General features: G+C 40.8%; 1 long non-coding RNA gene across 5 annotated transcripts in view; it reads left to right on the top strand.

Moving 5' to 3' along the window:
* The window catches only part of LOC125005593, a 130,071-nt gene that overhangs the window by 94,282 nt on the left and 23,660 nt on the right, over positions 1-12,129 (top strand). For 3 of the 5 annotated variants that reach the window (XR_007112461.1, XR_007112460.1, XR_007112462.1), the window contains 2 exons: positions 6,801-6,884; positions 11,807-11,904. This is a non-coding gene — a long non-coding RNA (uncharacterized LOC125005593). The remainder of the gene's footprint in view (positions 1-6,800; positions 6,885-11,806; positions 11,905-12,129) is intronic. The other 2 variants (XR_007112464.1, XR_007112463.1) reach the window with 2 other exon arrangements.

Raw genomic sequence — 12,129 nt, 5'->3', positions numbered from 1 at the left:
TTTTTTTTCTTTCAGTTTTTTTGCATATCTAGAGAAAAAAATCATGATCATAATAAGATAGTGTTTATGAACTGAGCATTGACAGGAAAGTGTAGGGAAATGGGGGGAAAAAACGAAGCTTTCATTAGACTAGAATATTAATGTAGCAACAGGGCTTTTTAGGGACTAATAAAGCTCGTTCTCCCTGTTTTCACAGGTTCCCACTCATTTTGTGCATGAGCCACACTGTAGAGTGAATCTGAGTTTCGATTTGGTTTTAATTGGGTCACCCTCTTCTTCCTCTCTCTCCTCTCATGCTGCCTTTCTGTTGAACTCAGCTTAATTAGACCTACAAGATTGTGACACTACCAGAAACATATTATATCTGCTCTGCCTCTATTTCCATTGATGTTCTGTTTTTAGAAGTATTGATGAGACAAGCTATGTAATGACATTTACTATACTGCTGTAGTCATTAATGGCCCTGGGCCAGTGTTAGACGGTATAGCAGCACAGACAGAAATGGATAAAAGGTTTTATGGAAATAAAAGATAGTTCCTGAAGGTGGAGATAGCAAGGCCTAATGACTGTTGCACCAGCTGCTCCTCATTACCAAGGTCGCTGGCATCAGGACCAGCTGAGATCTGCTAAGTAGTCTATTGCCTTTAAAATGGCCAAGAGGCCTTTTCCGTCAGTGGTGCACTCACTTACACTATAAACTCTGTGAAATGGAAGGCAAACTCCTATTTTAGGGTTTTAGGTTTTGTGCTAGGGCACTGTCAGAAACTTAGTGCAGTCACGCTGTATTAACACGACAGCAGCATGTTTACATTACAGCATGCTATGGACTGCGTTTTCTTGTTTGGTCATGATCGCAAGAGTGGTAATTATAGTGAGAGACATGTCTGCTATTAATTTTAGCAGCAGCAGCAGCAGCAGCAGCGCGCCATGTGCAACTTTATTTTGCTAATTTATGAGCTCCCTCCAGACCTCATTAGATTTTCAAATATCAAATTCTCATGTTATGTATAAGTTATTTTACAGTCTTCTGGAACAATAAAAAATCTTCCCCACACAGTAAAGTTCTGGTTTGGATTAGGACACAAAACCTAAACGTTCGTTATGGAGTAAAAGCAGGACAACCTAGAACACAGTTGTGTTTCTACTTGTGCTGTGGTGGGGCTGGCACGGTGGGGGCATATCAGTGGTATTAACTGACCAACTTTGCCTGTATTTATCAGAGGAGAGTAAGTACCTAATCCTAGCTTGCATTATTAAAGATAATACCACAGTGGTTTCTGTAAGACCACCACGCTGAATCAAAGTCTGACACAGTCTGACATCGGACTGATGATGTATGGATATATTATTCAGAGCATCACATGGGCCTCCGAACAGTGCAGCTCCTTTATCTACCCTCCCACTTTACTGCCTCCTCATACATAGACACACATGCACACAACAACTACTCATCAACCCCTGGAGGGCACCTGTGTTTTCAAAGTAAAGACCACTTAGAGAATAGCCCCGGGCGTCTGAATACTGAAGTGGCCTGTGTTACACATTAGAAGCCCCTGTACAAGCTAGAAACATAAACACTCTCAATAGCCCTTGTCTCCTCCCAAGAATACCCCAAATACCTCAAAACATGGGGAAAACCACTTACGCAGGCCACAATATGGAACAGAAAGTCCGCTGGGACGTGGCCACATTAAAGACCACTCACTGAGATGTGCAGCTCATTGAACATCAGTCTGGTCAAGAACTTAAATATAAGAAGAAAGGCTGACCGTTTGATTTGACTGTTTAACGTTTGAGCCGTGTGGGGATTTTCTTTCAGTTTGTAAATCTCTATGTAAGTTGCTGATGGGTGCAGCTGGCTTCACTGATGCTCACAGCACTGAAAAGAGCAGCTCAAACTGAGGTGGATGTGTAGGAGGCAAACATCCACCCCTTCTCCAGAGGCAGATACGGGGTTAATGATCAGACATTTCATTCTATCCCCCGGTCGAGTAAATGAGGTTTGATCAGATGCCAGGAACAGGAGAGCAAGCTGCTTTCAGAGTCAGCCTCACAGTCTGTCATAATGAACACTTTAATATTAAAACAATCCTATTAACAAGCAAAGAAAGACAGGAGGTTTTTTGTGAGAGCAAGGAAGCTGTAATCTAAATTTTTAATGACTGTTGTTACATGACGACTCGTATTTTGTATTTTGTGCATTTTGTCTGTTTGGAAAAGGAATACGAGTCAGCGCTGTCACAGTTAATTTGGACTACCCTTTTGTGCTAGAGCAGTGGGTAAATAGCTGGAGGAGACATTTGAATGTCTTAATAGACGCTGTAACTGCTCCATCTCTAAATGTGTTGAAATGGAGGCGTGAGGAATGGCATCATTAAGGTAATGTGTTCAGGAAACCAATGACTTGTGCTCTAACCTCTGCTGCTCAACCTAAGATTCGGTAAGTGCACAATCTAAGGTCACCTTAATCAGAGGAAGGCAGCACTTACAAACACACACTCATACACAGGACGCTTCAATTACATTGTGAACTTGCACTCAAATGAATCGTGCACGTGGTTATGTATTCTTTTGATGATTGTGTGTCTGTTGTGTGCCAGCAGTTGCACAGTGTGTTTCTCTGTGATATGTTTGTGCAGTTGTTGCAGTAATATAAAACTAATAACCTGTTCTAGACAGAGAAAAGAGATGGGCAGATATATAGACAGTAACATATAGTATTTAATTAGGCCAAAAATCTCGGCAGTTCTAAAAGTTTCAGCTGCTACTTTTTAGCCCCACAGTCTTTCCATGTACAGCACAGCAAAGCCTAAGATTTCTCTCTCTTGTCTATTCTCCCCTGTCAACCCTGCAGCGAGAGTCGGCAACCATCATTTCCCACACACACATGTCCCTTAAAGTGTCTTGTCCCTGAGTTTTCAGGCAATCAGTACTGTAATGACTAGCGGTTCTTGTCCTGTTTTGTTGCTCTAGTGTGTGTTTTGTTTGGGCTGAGGAGTTTTTAGTGATGAATTTCTCCCATCACTTTCTCCGTTGTGGTTGACCAATGAGTCCTGTGAAAGCATGGCCTGTGGTGTTTTTCTTTAATAATTCCAGAAGTGAAGCAAAGCAAGCAGGTCATCAGTCATCCTGTCAGGGTCTTAGCCACTGATTAGCCCAGTGTATTGGTGGAGATACTTAACCTGCCACGGTTGCCTATGTCACAGACCAGCCTTATCTTTCATGAAGTAAATTGTTTTAGTGAGTTAAGATGTTGTATTTTTGGCCCTTTGCTGGTTTTGTTGATGACATGCTTGTGTGACAAGATAGAAATGAATATATCTTAAGCTTTCTCTTTCTATAAATATATATATATATATATATATATATATATATATATATATATATGTGTGTGTGTGTGTGTGTGTGTGTATATATATTTTTTTTTTTTTATTAACAGACTCTTGAACCACCAAACTACACATTTGAGCTCATGAACGTGAAGTGAATGTGTAGTGTATGTACGTACACACTAACCCCAATCCTTTAGAAAGAAATAAGCATGTTAATAAGGTGATAATGGAAATATATATGTTTTTATGTATTTTATGTTCTATTTTTTGTAACAAAAAAGGGCTTAGCACAAATTTACCACTAACCAATGTACCATTTGCTACAATAGAAATAATACATATAGACATCCCATCCCATCCCATCCCAATTAAAAGCTTTGTAAAAAGTGAGCAAGTTAACAAAGAAGTCAAAATAAATATTTACTCGGTCAGTGTTGCTGTGGCAGAATTAGGATGTTCCACAGAATATTCTGAAATTGATTAACCCCTTTTGAAAAATTGTCTGTTTTGTTCTCAGTTTAAATACAGCAGGACATAATGTGAGCAAGACTGTTGTCAGGTATTTATTCATGAAGAGGTCTTTGAACTAACCTGATAAGTTTCCAGGGTTACAGCAGACTGCTGTAGAGTGTGTGCTTCCTCCCCTGCCCTCTTGTCATTCTTCCCCCTCCTTTGTCCCTGATCAGGACACTTGTGTGGTCCATGAAAGCCCACCTGAACAGTGGCACTTTCGCCTTTGGGCCTCAGTTACACACCTCAGAATGGATCTTTATTTACAACACAGAACTCGGAAACAGCTGGTCAATCCATTTAGCCTAAGGCCACCGATTTGTTCGTATTTACTACAACAGCCAGAGAAAAGCCAGGGTATTTTTTCCTCTCTCCTTCCTATTGATCCGGCGCTTAGAAAATCTGCCCCGCTGTCTAAACACTATTGATCCCTCCCTCTCAACGACAGGCTCTCGTACTAGTGTATAAAGGGACTGGATGAATTGAAATTTCATTTCCGACAACTTGTTCCTGTTATTTTTACCTTTTTTTTTCAATAGTTGGGAACATGCGCTGGCGGGCCGCAACTCACAGAGTCGATAAGTGCTTGGCTCAGAGGGGAGATGAGGAATAGAAGTAGACTGTTAAGATCACCCTGAGCAGATCTTAACACCACTATGACAAAGGCATGTCTTACTCTATTACTTCAAGCCCAGTTATAATTAATGTTTTTTGACCATGTTTGCAGCCACAACAGAACTTTGAACTTTTGTAATTTAGGGATGATTGAGGTCATAATGGAGGTTATCTTTGTCTCAGCCACATTAAAAGTACCTAGCCTGGAGTCAGGCAGCAGCCCATTGTTTCAAGGACTGAATTGAACATGCAAGTGGTTTTGTATCTTGAGTATACATGACTTAATGGGATACTTAACCTCAGTGCTGATCATCTTTGTTTAGTCCATTACCGTGAGCATTGCGTTGCATTTCTCTTGGGACAGCTTTACATTATTGTTCAGCTGAAGTTGTTAAATCTCTACATATCCTCTATTATTGCTGGCATCACTGCTGATCAACTGCGCTAAATCAATTGGAAGTAAAAGTAAATATACTGAAAGTGCAGTTTGATTGATTTATTTTACTCGGCTGTTGCTGTTCTACAACTATCAATCTGGACTTCTCCATAAGCCTCTGAACAACAGTTCCTGCTAGCAGCGGTATTTCAGTAGGATAAAAACTTTGACAATCAACACATCTCAAGATTTCCAAATGTGAAGCAGCTGTTTTAAGTTAATGCGATAAAACAACTTAAATCATGTGGTACGACGAGCCACCAATACTTTCTCTACAATGTCTTTGTGTGACAATGCTGTTGAATTTCATTTTAAAGATGCTGTTGATTTTTTTTTCCTCACTCTATATCTCAGTTCTCACCTTTGTGTTCCTGTTCCTGAACATCAGGATCAACACAGGACCTACATTTACATGGACACTAACCCTCTGCTAAATATTGGAACAAAAGCCCAATCAGACAGTAAGACAGGAATTGGTGGTTAACCTTGATTATTCTTTCAATAAGAAAATATTAGCCACTGGTCAGTTTTGTCACTACAGTCTTCTTCGTTTATATTTATGGGAGATTTGATGTTCCGCAGCCTCCAGAATCACTTTGCATATGTCAGAATGCTGATTGATGATGTTGGGCGCGTAACATATATTATGCTTTATTGTATTATCTCGTTTAACATCCATGTAAACTGTCGAAATCTCTTATCAGAATGATTTAACCATGTAAACGTAGTTCTGAGTTCTGAGGTTTCCCTAACTGATAATCCTGTTTTCCAACCCGAGTTTAAAAGACGACTGTGAGTTTAAAAGAAATGTCCTGGAAGACCCCTGGCACATCCAAGAGGATCTTCAACATACCCCTGTAGGGCAAACCAGCCAGTAATGACTTTTGCTCCATCTGGCTTGCTACCATGTACAATGCTCACCATTACAACAAGATAGAGTGTTACATAAAAAGAGAGGTTCTGTTTTAATTAACATCAATATTCATGTAATGGCCGTAAAGCCAGCCTCCATTCCATTTCAGGCTCTTAACGTTAATGCATATTTTAATACATTATCATTGCCACCATAATAATTCTTATTATGATAACTGTAATTAGGAGATTTATGACAGAATTATGGTTTTGTTCCCTGAAGGCACATATTTTGCAGCAAACCCAATTTTTCCCTGGTGTATAACGCTCCCAGTGTTTCCCCTCCGAAATAGGGAGCAGACACTGATAAAGATAAACACACAAACACCCTAGTGTGTCTGCTGCTGTGCCTGTAAAACACTCAATCTGAATTGCATATCCGCCTTGCCACCAAGCTTGTCATAAGCTGTATTAAGAAAAATGGTCACACGGTTTGACATAAATTGGAAAATGACATTTGGAAAATGGGCGCTGCTTTGGAAATTAGAGATATTAAAATTATAAATCAGTGTCTGGGAGTGCAGAGGGGTGTGGTGGCTTGCCTTTTCTCTGTTTCTATCTGCCTCTCGCACTATCTTCATCTCTTGCTTTGTTTCTCTCCTTTTCCTCCTCTCACACACTTTGTCTTTCGTGCTTTCTCTGGAGGCAGTGTAGGGCCAAAGCCCAGAAGTCAGTCCAGTAAAAGTAGATTTAAATTCTGCCGCATATGAGGCTGCCCCACAGGGACGATCCCACCCTCTCATCTGGCTCGAAAAGTGGAGGATATTGTGTGCATGTGTATTTGTGTGTGGCGCGCTAAGCTTTGTGCACCTTCTGGAGCTGTATCTCGTCAGCTTATTGCTCACCTCTCTTGCTGTAACCTGCTAATGGATCATCTCTGAGGTGTGACATGTATTATGCAAAAGTTAGGTGTGCTGACACCTTTAAAAACAGACAGCTTCAATCCTCTGTATGCCTCACCTCTGCTCCCTTTTTTCTGTCTGTGTGTTGAGCAGGAATAGGTGAAAAAGAAGAGGTTTCTGAGCTACAGGTGGAGATAGATATAGCTGGAGGATGAGAGGCAAGATCTGCAAAGAAAGGTCAGTGTCCTTCCTATTGACCGAAGGCACACACACACATATATGAATACACATAGACCCACGTGACTTTCGTCAGTAGCGAGTGAAGGTTTTCCCACTACATATAAGTGCTCATCTGTACCTTTGGCTTCAGTTCATCGTTCTTTTGATTGAACTTAAAGAAGAAAGCTAGAAAAGACTAGGAGTGCTGTGGGCCTTCATGCCTTGACCCACTGACCTCCGCCTTCTGAGACAAAAAAAACTATTTGCCTTAAGAGGAACAGCAGCTGTGTCACATAACGCTGCAGATAAGAAGTGGGTCAGAAGCTCTTTTCATCGCTGGTCCTGGAAGAAAACTTTCAATCTTTGCACCCTTGAAGAATGAATGTTGCATTCACACGTACCTCCTCAGTGTTTAGACAGTGGTCAAAAGCAATGTCTCCTTTCCAGAATGTGAAAAACAGGAGGTCGCCCATTTAAGAGCAGTCACTTCCTCAGACCTGCATTGCTGTGCCTCCACCACACAACTGCACATGGGCTTCACTCTTTCCACACACAATTTAGTTTTTTGCTTGGTATATACATATATATATATTTTTTTTATTAAACTCAACCATGTCTTCATTCAACTCACCTTAATCTCAACACAGTTGACCCTTAGTGTAGCTAATGGTCATTGGTTTCATTAGCTGCTAAATATTGCAGGGACGGACAAATCTGTATGAGCTTTATCTCAACACTCCTACCTTGATTCAAATACACAGCTGCCCAGCCAAGCACCACCCTGACCTTCAATAGTTCAGAACTTTATTAACTTATTCTTTAAATTTCACATGTACGTTCTGTCTTACTATTCAGATATAAAAAGATGAATTCTTGAGGAGGTCAAGGAACGAGAAGAGGTGCTTTGTTTTTCTGAAACTTAAGGTGCCTTTTACTGTAGTCAAGAGGAAGCAGTGTGTAGGACGGGTCGGCGTCCCTGCCCAAGACACTTAGACATTCATGAAAACAAGAAAAACCTTGTTAATGTGGAGTGCAGTGTCAAATGATTTGCTGAAAAGCGCTCACCTGTCACAGTCATGAACCTCAGTCTTCCTACTGATGTGCCTTAACCTTGCTGATAATGAAGAATGTTAATGAGATGTCTGCATGTTCAGTCCTGCTTTGCAGTGCACACAAAGGAATGAGATTAAAGGATTGCCATTTTAAGGGGCAATGTCTTGTCCACGAGCATGCACTGTGCACACTAACTCATTTCTGAACATTGTTCATAGGTACACTGACTTCTGTCACACTTACATGCTCATAGAAGTCAGTTAAAGACAAATCTGTTTGACACAGTCTCATCCTTCTGGAGTAGGATGTCTGCCTGGACTTGCCATTACAGATTCTCGAAACTACTTCTTACTTTTTCCTCTGCAGCATAAGTAATACAAGAATTTCCTATTTTTGATTTTTGACCTGCTTTGACACTATTTGTTCATATTTGTGGTGCTGTTTGTTAATTGTGTGAGGATAGTGAATTAAAGGAGCTGTTGAATGAGGGAGTTCTGGCATTATTGAGGGCCAGACCGAGTACTGTCTGATTGCATAGACAAAGTCATGGAAAAGACTCCAATAGAGTCTAACTGAATAGGTTTGGCCAGGAGTAGTTAGGGAGGTCTTCTGGCTCAAGCTTGTGCACCGTGTGTGAGGTGTGTAACTGGAGGCAAGTGTTGAGGACTGAGATGATGTGTTTTTACAGCGCAGTCTTGCTGCGCTTTGGGATGGCAATAAACCATGGCCTTCAAAGCACAGCCAAGCGCCACTTACTGCTGAGTGCTTCTCTGGTGGTTGGACGAGATTACTCTCAAAACAAAGTGCAGACAGGTTGATTAATAGAAGGGTCTGCAGAGGTGCGTGCCGCAGTATATTTTCACACCCAGCAAACACTCGTTCATTTCATTCTCATGGACTTTTATGGGCTGATCCTGTCACTGTGTGAGTTTGTCACTTCATAAAAACGGTCCCCCTCTTTGAGTGTCTTTTAGTGAAAACTTATCAGAGCTGTTACAGACATGTTGTTTTAATGTCATGGGAGCACACCGGGAGTCGAGGGCAACACAGTTCACTGACCATGTTATTTTATAGAACTTAGGCTGAAGATACTTCTAAAAAGCAGCACCGCATACTGTAAATGTGTTTGTACAACATGTGACATTAATCCGAGTAAGGCACATAAGGAAACCTATAGGAATGCTGTTTGCTGGTTCTGACTGTAGCTGCTGTCTTCATGACGGTCATTGATGATTGCTGTGATATAGTAACGGCCATGACGTCCCTGGTCTTCTGCACGCCTTCAGGTTTCTTAACCAAGCATGTGAGCTAGTCTGAGATTGATGAACATTGGGATGTAGCAACGGATGGTGTACGTTGGCTGACATATAGAGGTTGTCTGACCATCTGAATCCTTAACTTATAACTGTGCTGTGTTCCCATTGTGTTATCAAATCAAATCAGCAATACACTGTATGGTATATGTGTACATTTACACATTTTTTTTATGTGTAACTCAACAGTGGTTCAGTTATAGCTTTTCATTTACTTTGGGGGTGTTGGATAGATGTTTTATGCCAGTGTTGCAGGAATGGTAAGGGCTTAAGACATGAAGACTGAGAGAGAAAGGCGCGAGGGAAGATGGCAGCAGTGTGGAACCTTCAGTCTGCATGAGCCTAGTCTGCAGTAATGTAGTAACAATGAGTGGACTCGGGGGATTGCAGCCGTGGAGGGGAGGGTTGGGGGGGTGGTGGATGCGTGCGGTGCGGTCACCCCCTCATCACTTCAGATCACAGGGTTCTAATTAACTTCAGCACCGCTTCTGACTGCAATCAGCAGAACCACAGAGAAAATTAGATTTTTTTTTCCATGGCATTCAAAAGCTTGGTGTTAAAATGCATATTAGCCTTGTGTTTTAATTAACAGTTTGTGCTTAGGAAGCATGTTAACAGTAATCCTTAATGAGCTTTGTAGAAACAAGCCACACAGAGGACAAAGGGCAACTTCCCACCGTGTTTGCTGATGTGCTGTTCTTTATTCTAATATAATGAGATTAGCAATCATTGTTTAACTCATTCGATATTGCTTCAACATAATCTCCATCTATACCACTGTTTCTGTAGAATAGGGTATTAGCTGTAACAACATGAGGCAGGAGAAAAGATTTGTACTTCAGTATGGTAATATTCTTACAATAGTGTTTGGGTTTTTTCTTTTTATATATATATATATACAGCATAAAATGTATCTACCTTGGCAACTTTAACCAACAGAGCAGAGTTGTAAGGAATATAGAACATAGAGAACCTCATTACCTGTTTGGCAAAGAAATGCATCACAACTTGTTTTTCTGGTGTTTGAAGGCCACAAGATGCATCTGAGAGCTCCCAGAAAAAGTTTGGTGCGCCTCGCTGTGAGATATTTCTGTCAAACTGATATTTCCAAGGACACTGACTGACTGTCCTTTTCATTATTAATATACAATATCAATGTTGAAACATCCTGATGGAAACTTTGTTGTCAGTAACTGAAAATGGCTTTTTTTTTTTTTTTTTTTGCAGTTTAACCAGTGGTTCCACTAAGTGTTTTGGCGTCACCATGCCTCTTGCAGGACAGGATAAATTAATGTTTCTTTCATACTTTTTTTTTATTATTATTTTATTTTATTTTTTTCCTTTTAACAACTTTCTGAAATTTTGAACATCCTGTCAGTGGCTGCCAGCTCCTTGCTTTTTTATTTCCTCCCCCTTGCATCTGACTGGTCAGTTATTTGCTTTCCACAGTGTCCTTGTGTGTTATAAATGGGACAGGCTTGTCACTTCAGTGCTGAGAGGATCTTTTGAGTTCCTTGAGAGATATTTATTTATTAAGTTTTTGTTAAAGCTGAGCAGTGAATAATGCATCTCAACCTGCTACATGTACTGTTTTTATCATTAGCATGCAGCCCAAGTTATCTGCAGAATACTTATGAGTACTGGCGAAATGTTTGTGATGTTATTTATTTATGTTGCTCCTTTCAATTATTCATTTGTTTATTTATTCATGGAAGAACTAACTGAAATTGGAAAATTCATTTTTGCTGAAGGGCACTTGGCCCCACTCTATCCCCGCCCTACACAAAGGGAAAGGAGGGGGGTTGCACATCAGTCTTGTTAGTAATTGCTTTATGTGGTGTTCCACTGGACTCACCAGAGGAAGTCATTTCCATGCAAGCAGACAGGTCAACAGACAGAAGAACCCACCAGAACAGAAGCAAGAGAGTGGAAGCTTAAAGTTGAAAAGAGCACCAGAAACACTAGAGGATGAGGCTAACTCAGTTTTGTTTTGTTTTCAGAAATGTAACTTGTTCAAATGGGTTACCTAAGGTAGCAGAGTGTTCAGTGAGTGAACCGCATTTTATGGTTTCTTCGCAGCACAGGACTCTACAGGTTGGACTCGAGGCAGAGGTTTGCATTGAGAAAGAACATAATGGACTGGGGTTGCCCTCAGTTGTATTTGTGCCTTCACGCTCTCCTGGCCTCCCGGTATTATTGTGTGCTCACTGTGTTTTCCTTAATTATATGGAGTGGGATTTTGTTCAATTTCACACTTGCACAAACATGCAGCAATTATTCCTGATAAGTGATAACGTATCGCCGAACATTAAATAAGCATGTTTGTGTGTATGGGCAAGCAGGCACGCACGTATGTTTGGGTCTCTGTGGCGTGGACTAGAGCTTCATGTCGCAAACTGCTTGTGGACATTGAATTCCAGTTAGCATTAAATGAAAAAACATGACATGCTGTGTGTGTGTGTCAGTTTGCCTTGAAAACCATGATCACCAATCTTTTGTTCATTCTGGCTCCATCATCTTCTTGAACTCTTATTTTAGGGCTATCTTTTCTCTACTCTGTGTCTTGTGGTGCAGACAGTGCAGGAGGCTGCCTTGAAGCTTGAGTAATGATGAATCTCCAGACTGGTCAGGAAGTAGAAAGGCTGAGGACGACTGCAACAAACGAAAGAAAGGTAAAGGTACAGTAATGAAGCTCTTCAAGGTCTCATCCACACATACTGTATTTGAACATCCTCAGCTCACATGTACATATAGTCAGGACCATATACTGTACACTGACTCATTGCTGTTGTTTTAGCTGTTGTTTCACATAATGAATACTAGCTTCTAGTACAAAAACCCAGCTTTAACTGGACAATATCCACACATTGTCCTTTACATGTAGGAACAGTTGCTGT

The sequence above is a fragment of the Mugil cephalus genome, chromosome 3, assembly GCF_022458985.1.
Source record: "Mugil cephalus isolate CIBA_MC_2020 chromosome 3, CIBA_Mcephalus_1.1, whole genome shotgun sequence".
NCBI classification, from domain to species: domain Eukaryota; kingdom Metazoa; phylum Chordata; class Actinopteri; order Mugiliformes; family Mugilidae; genus Mugil; species Mugil cephalus.
Note: the sequence above shows the minus strand (reverse complement) of the source record. Positions and strands in the feature narration are given on the sequence as shown.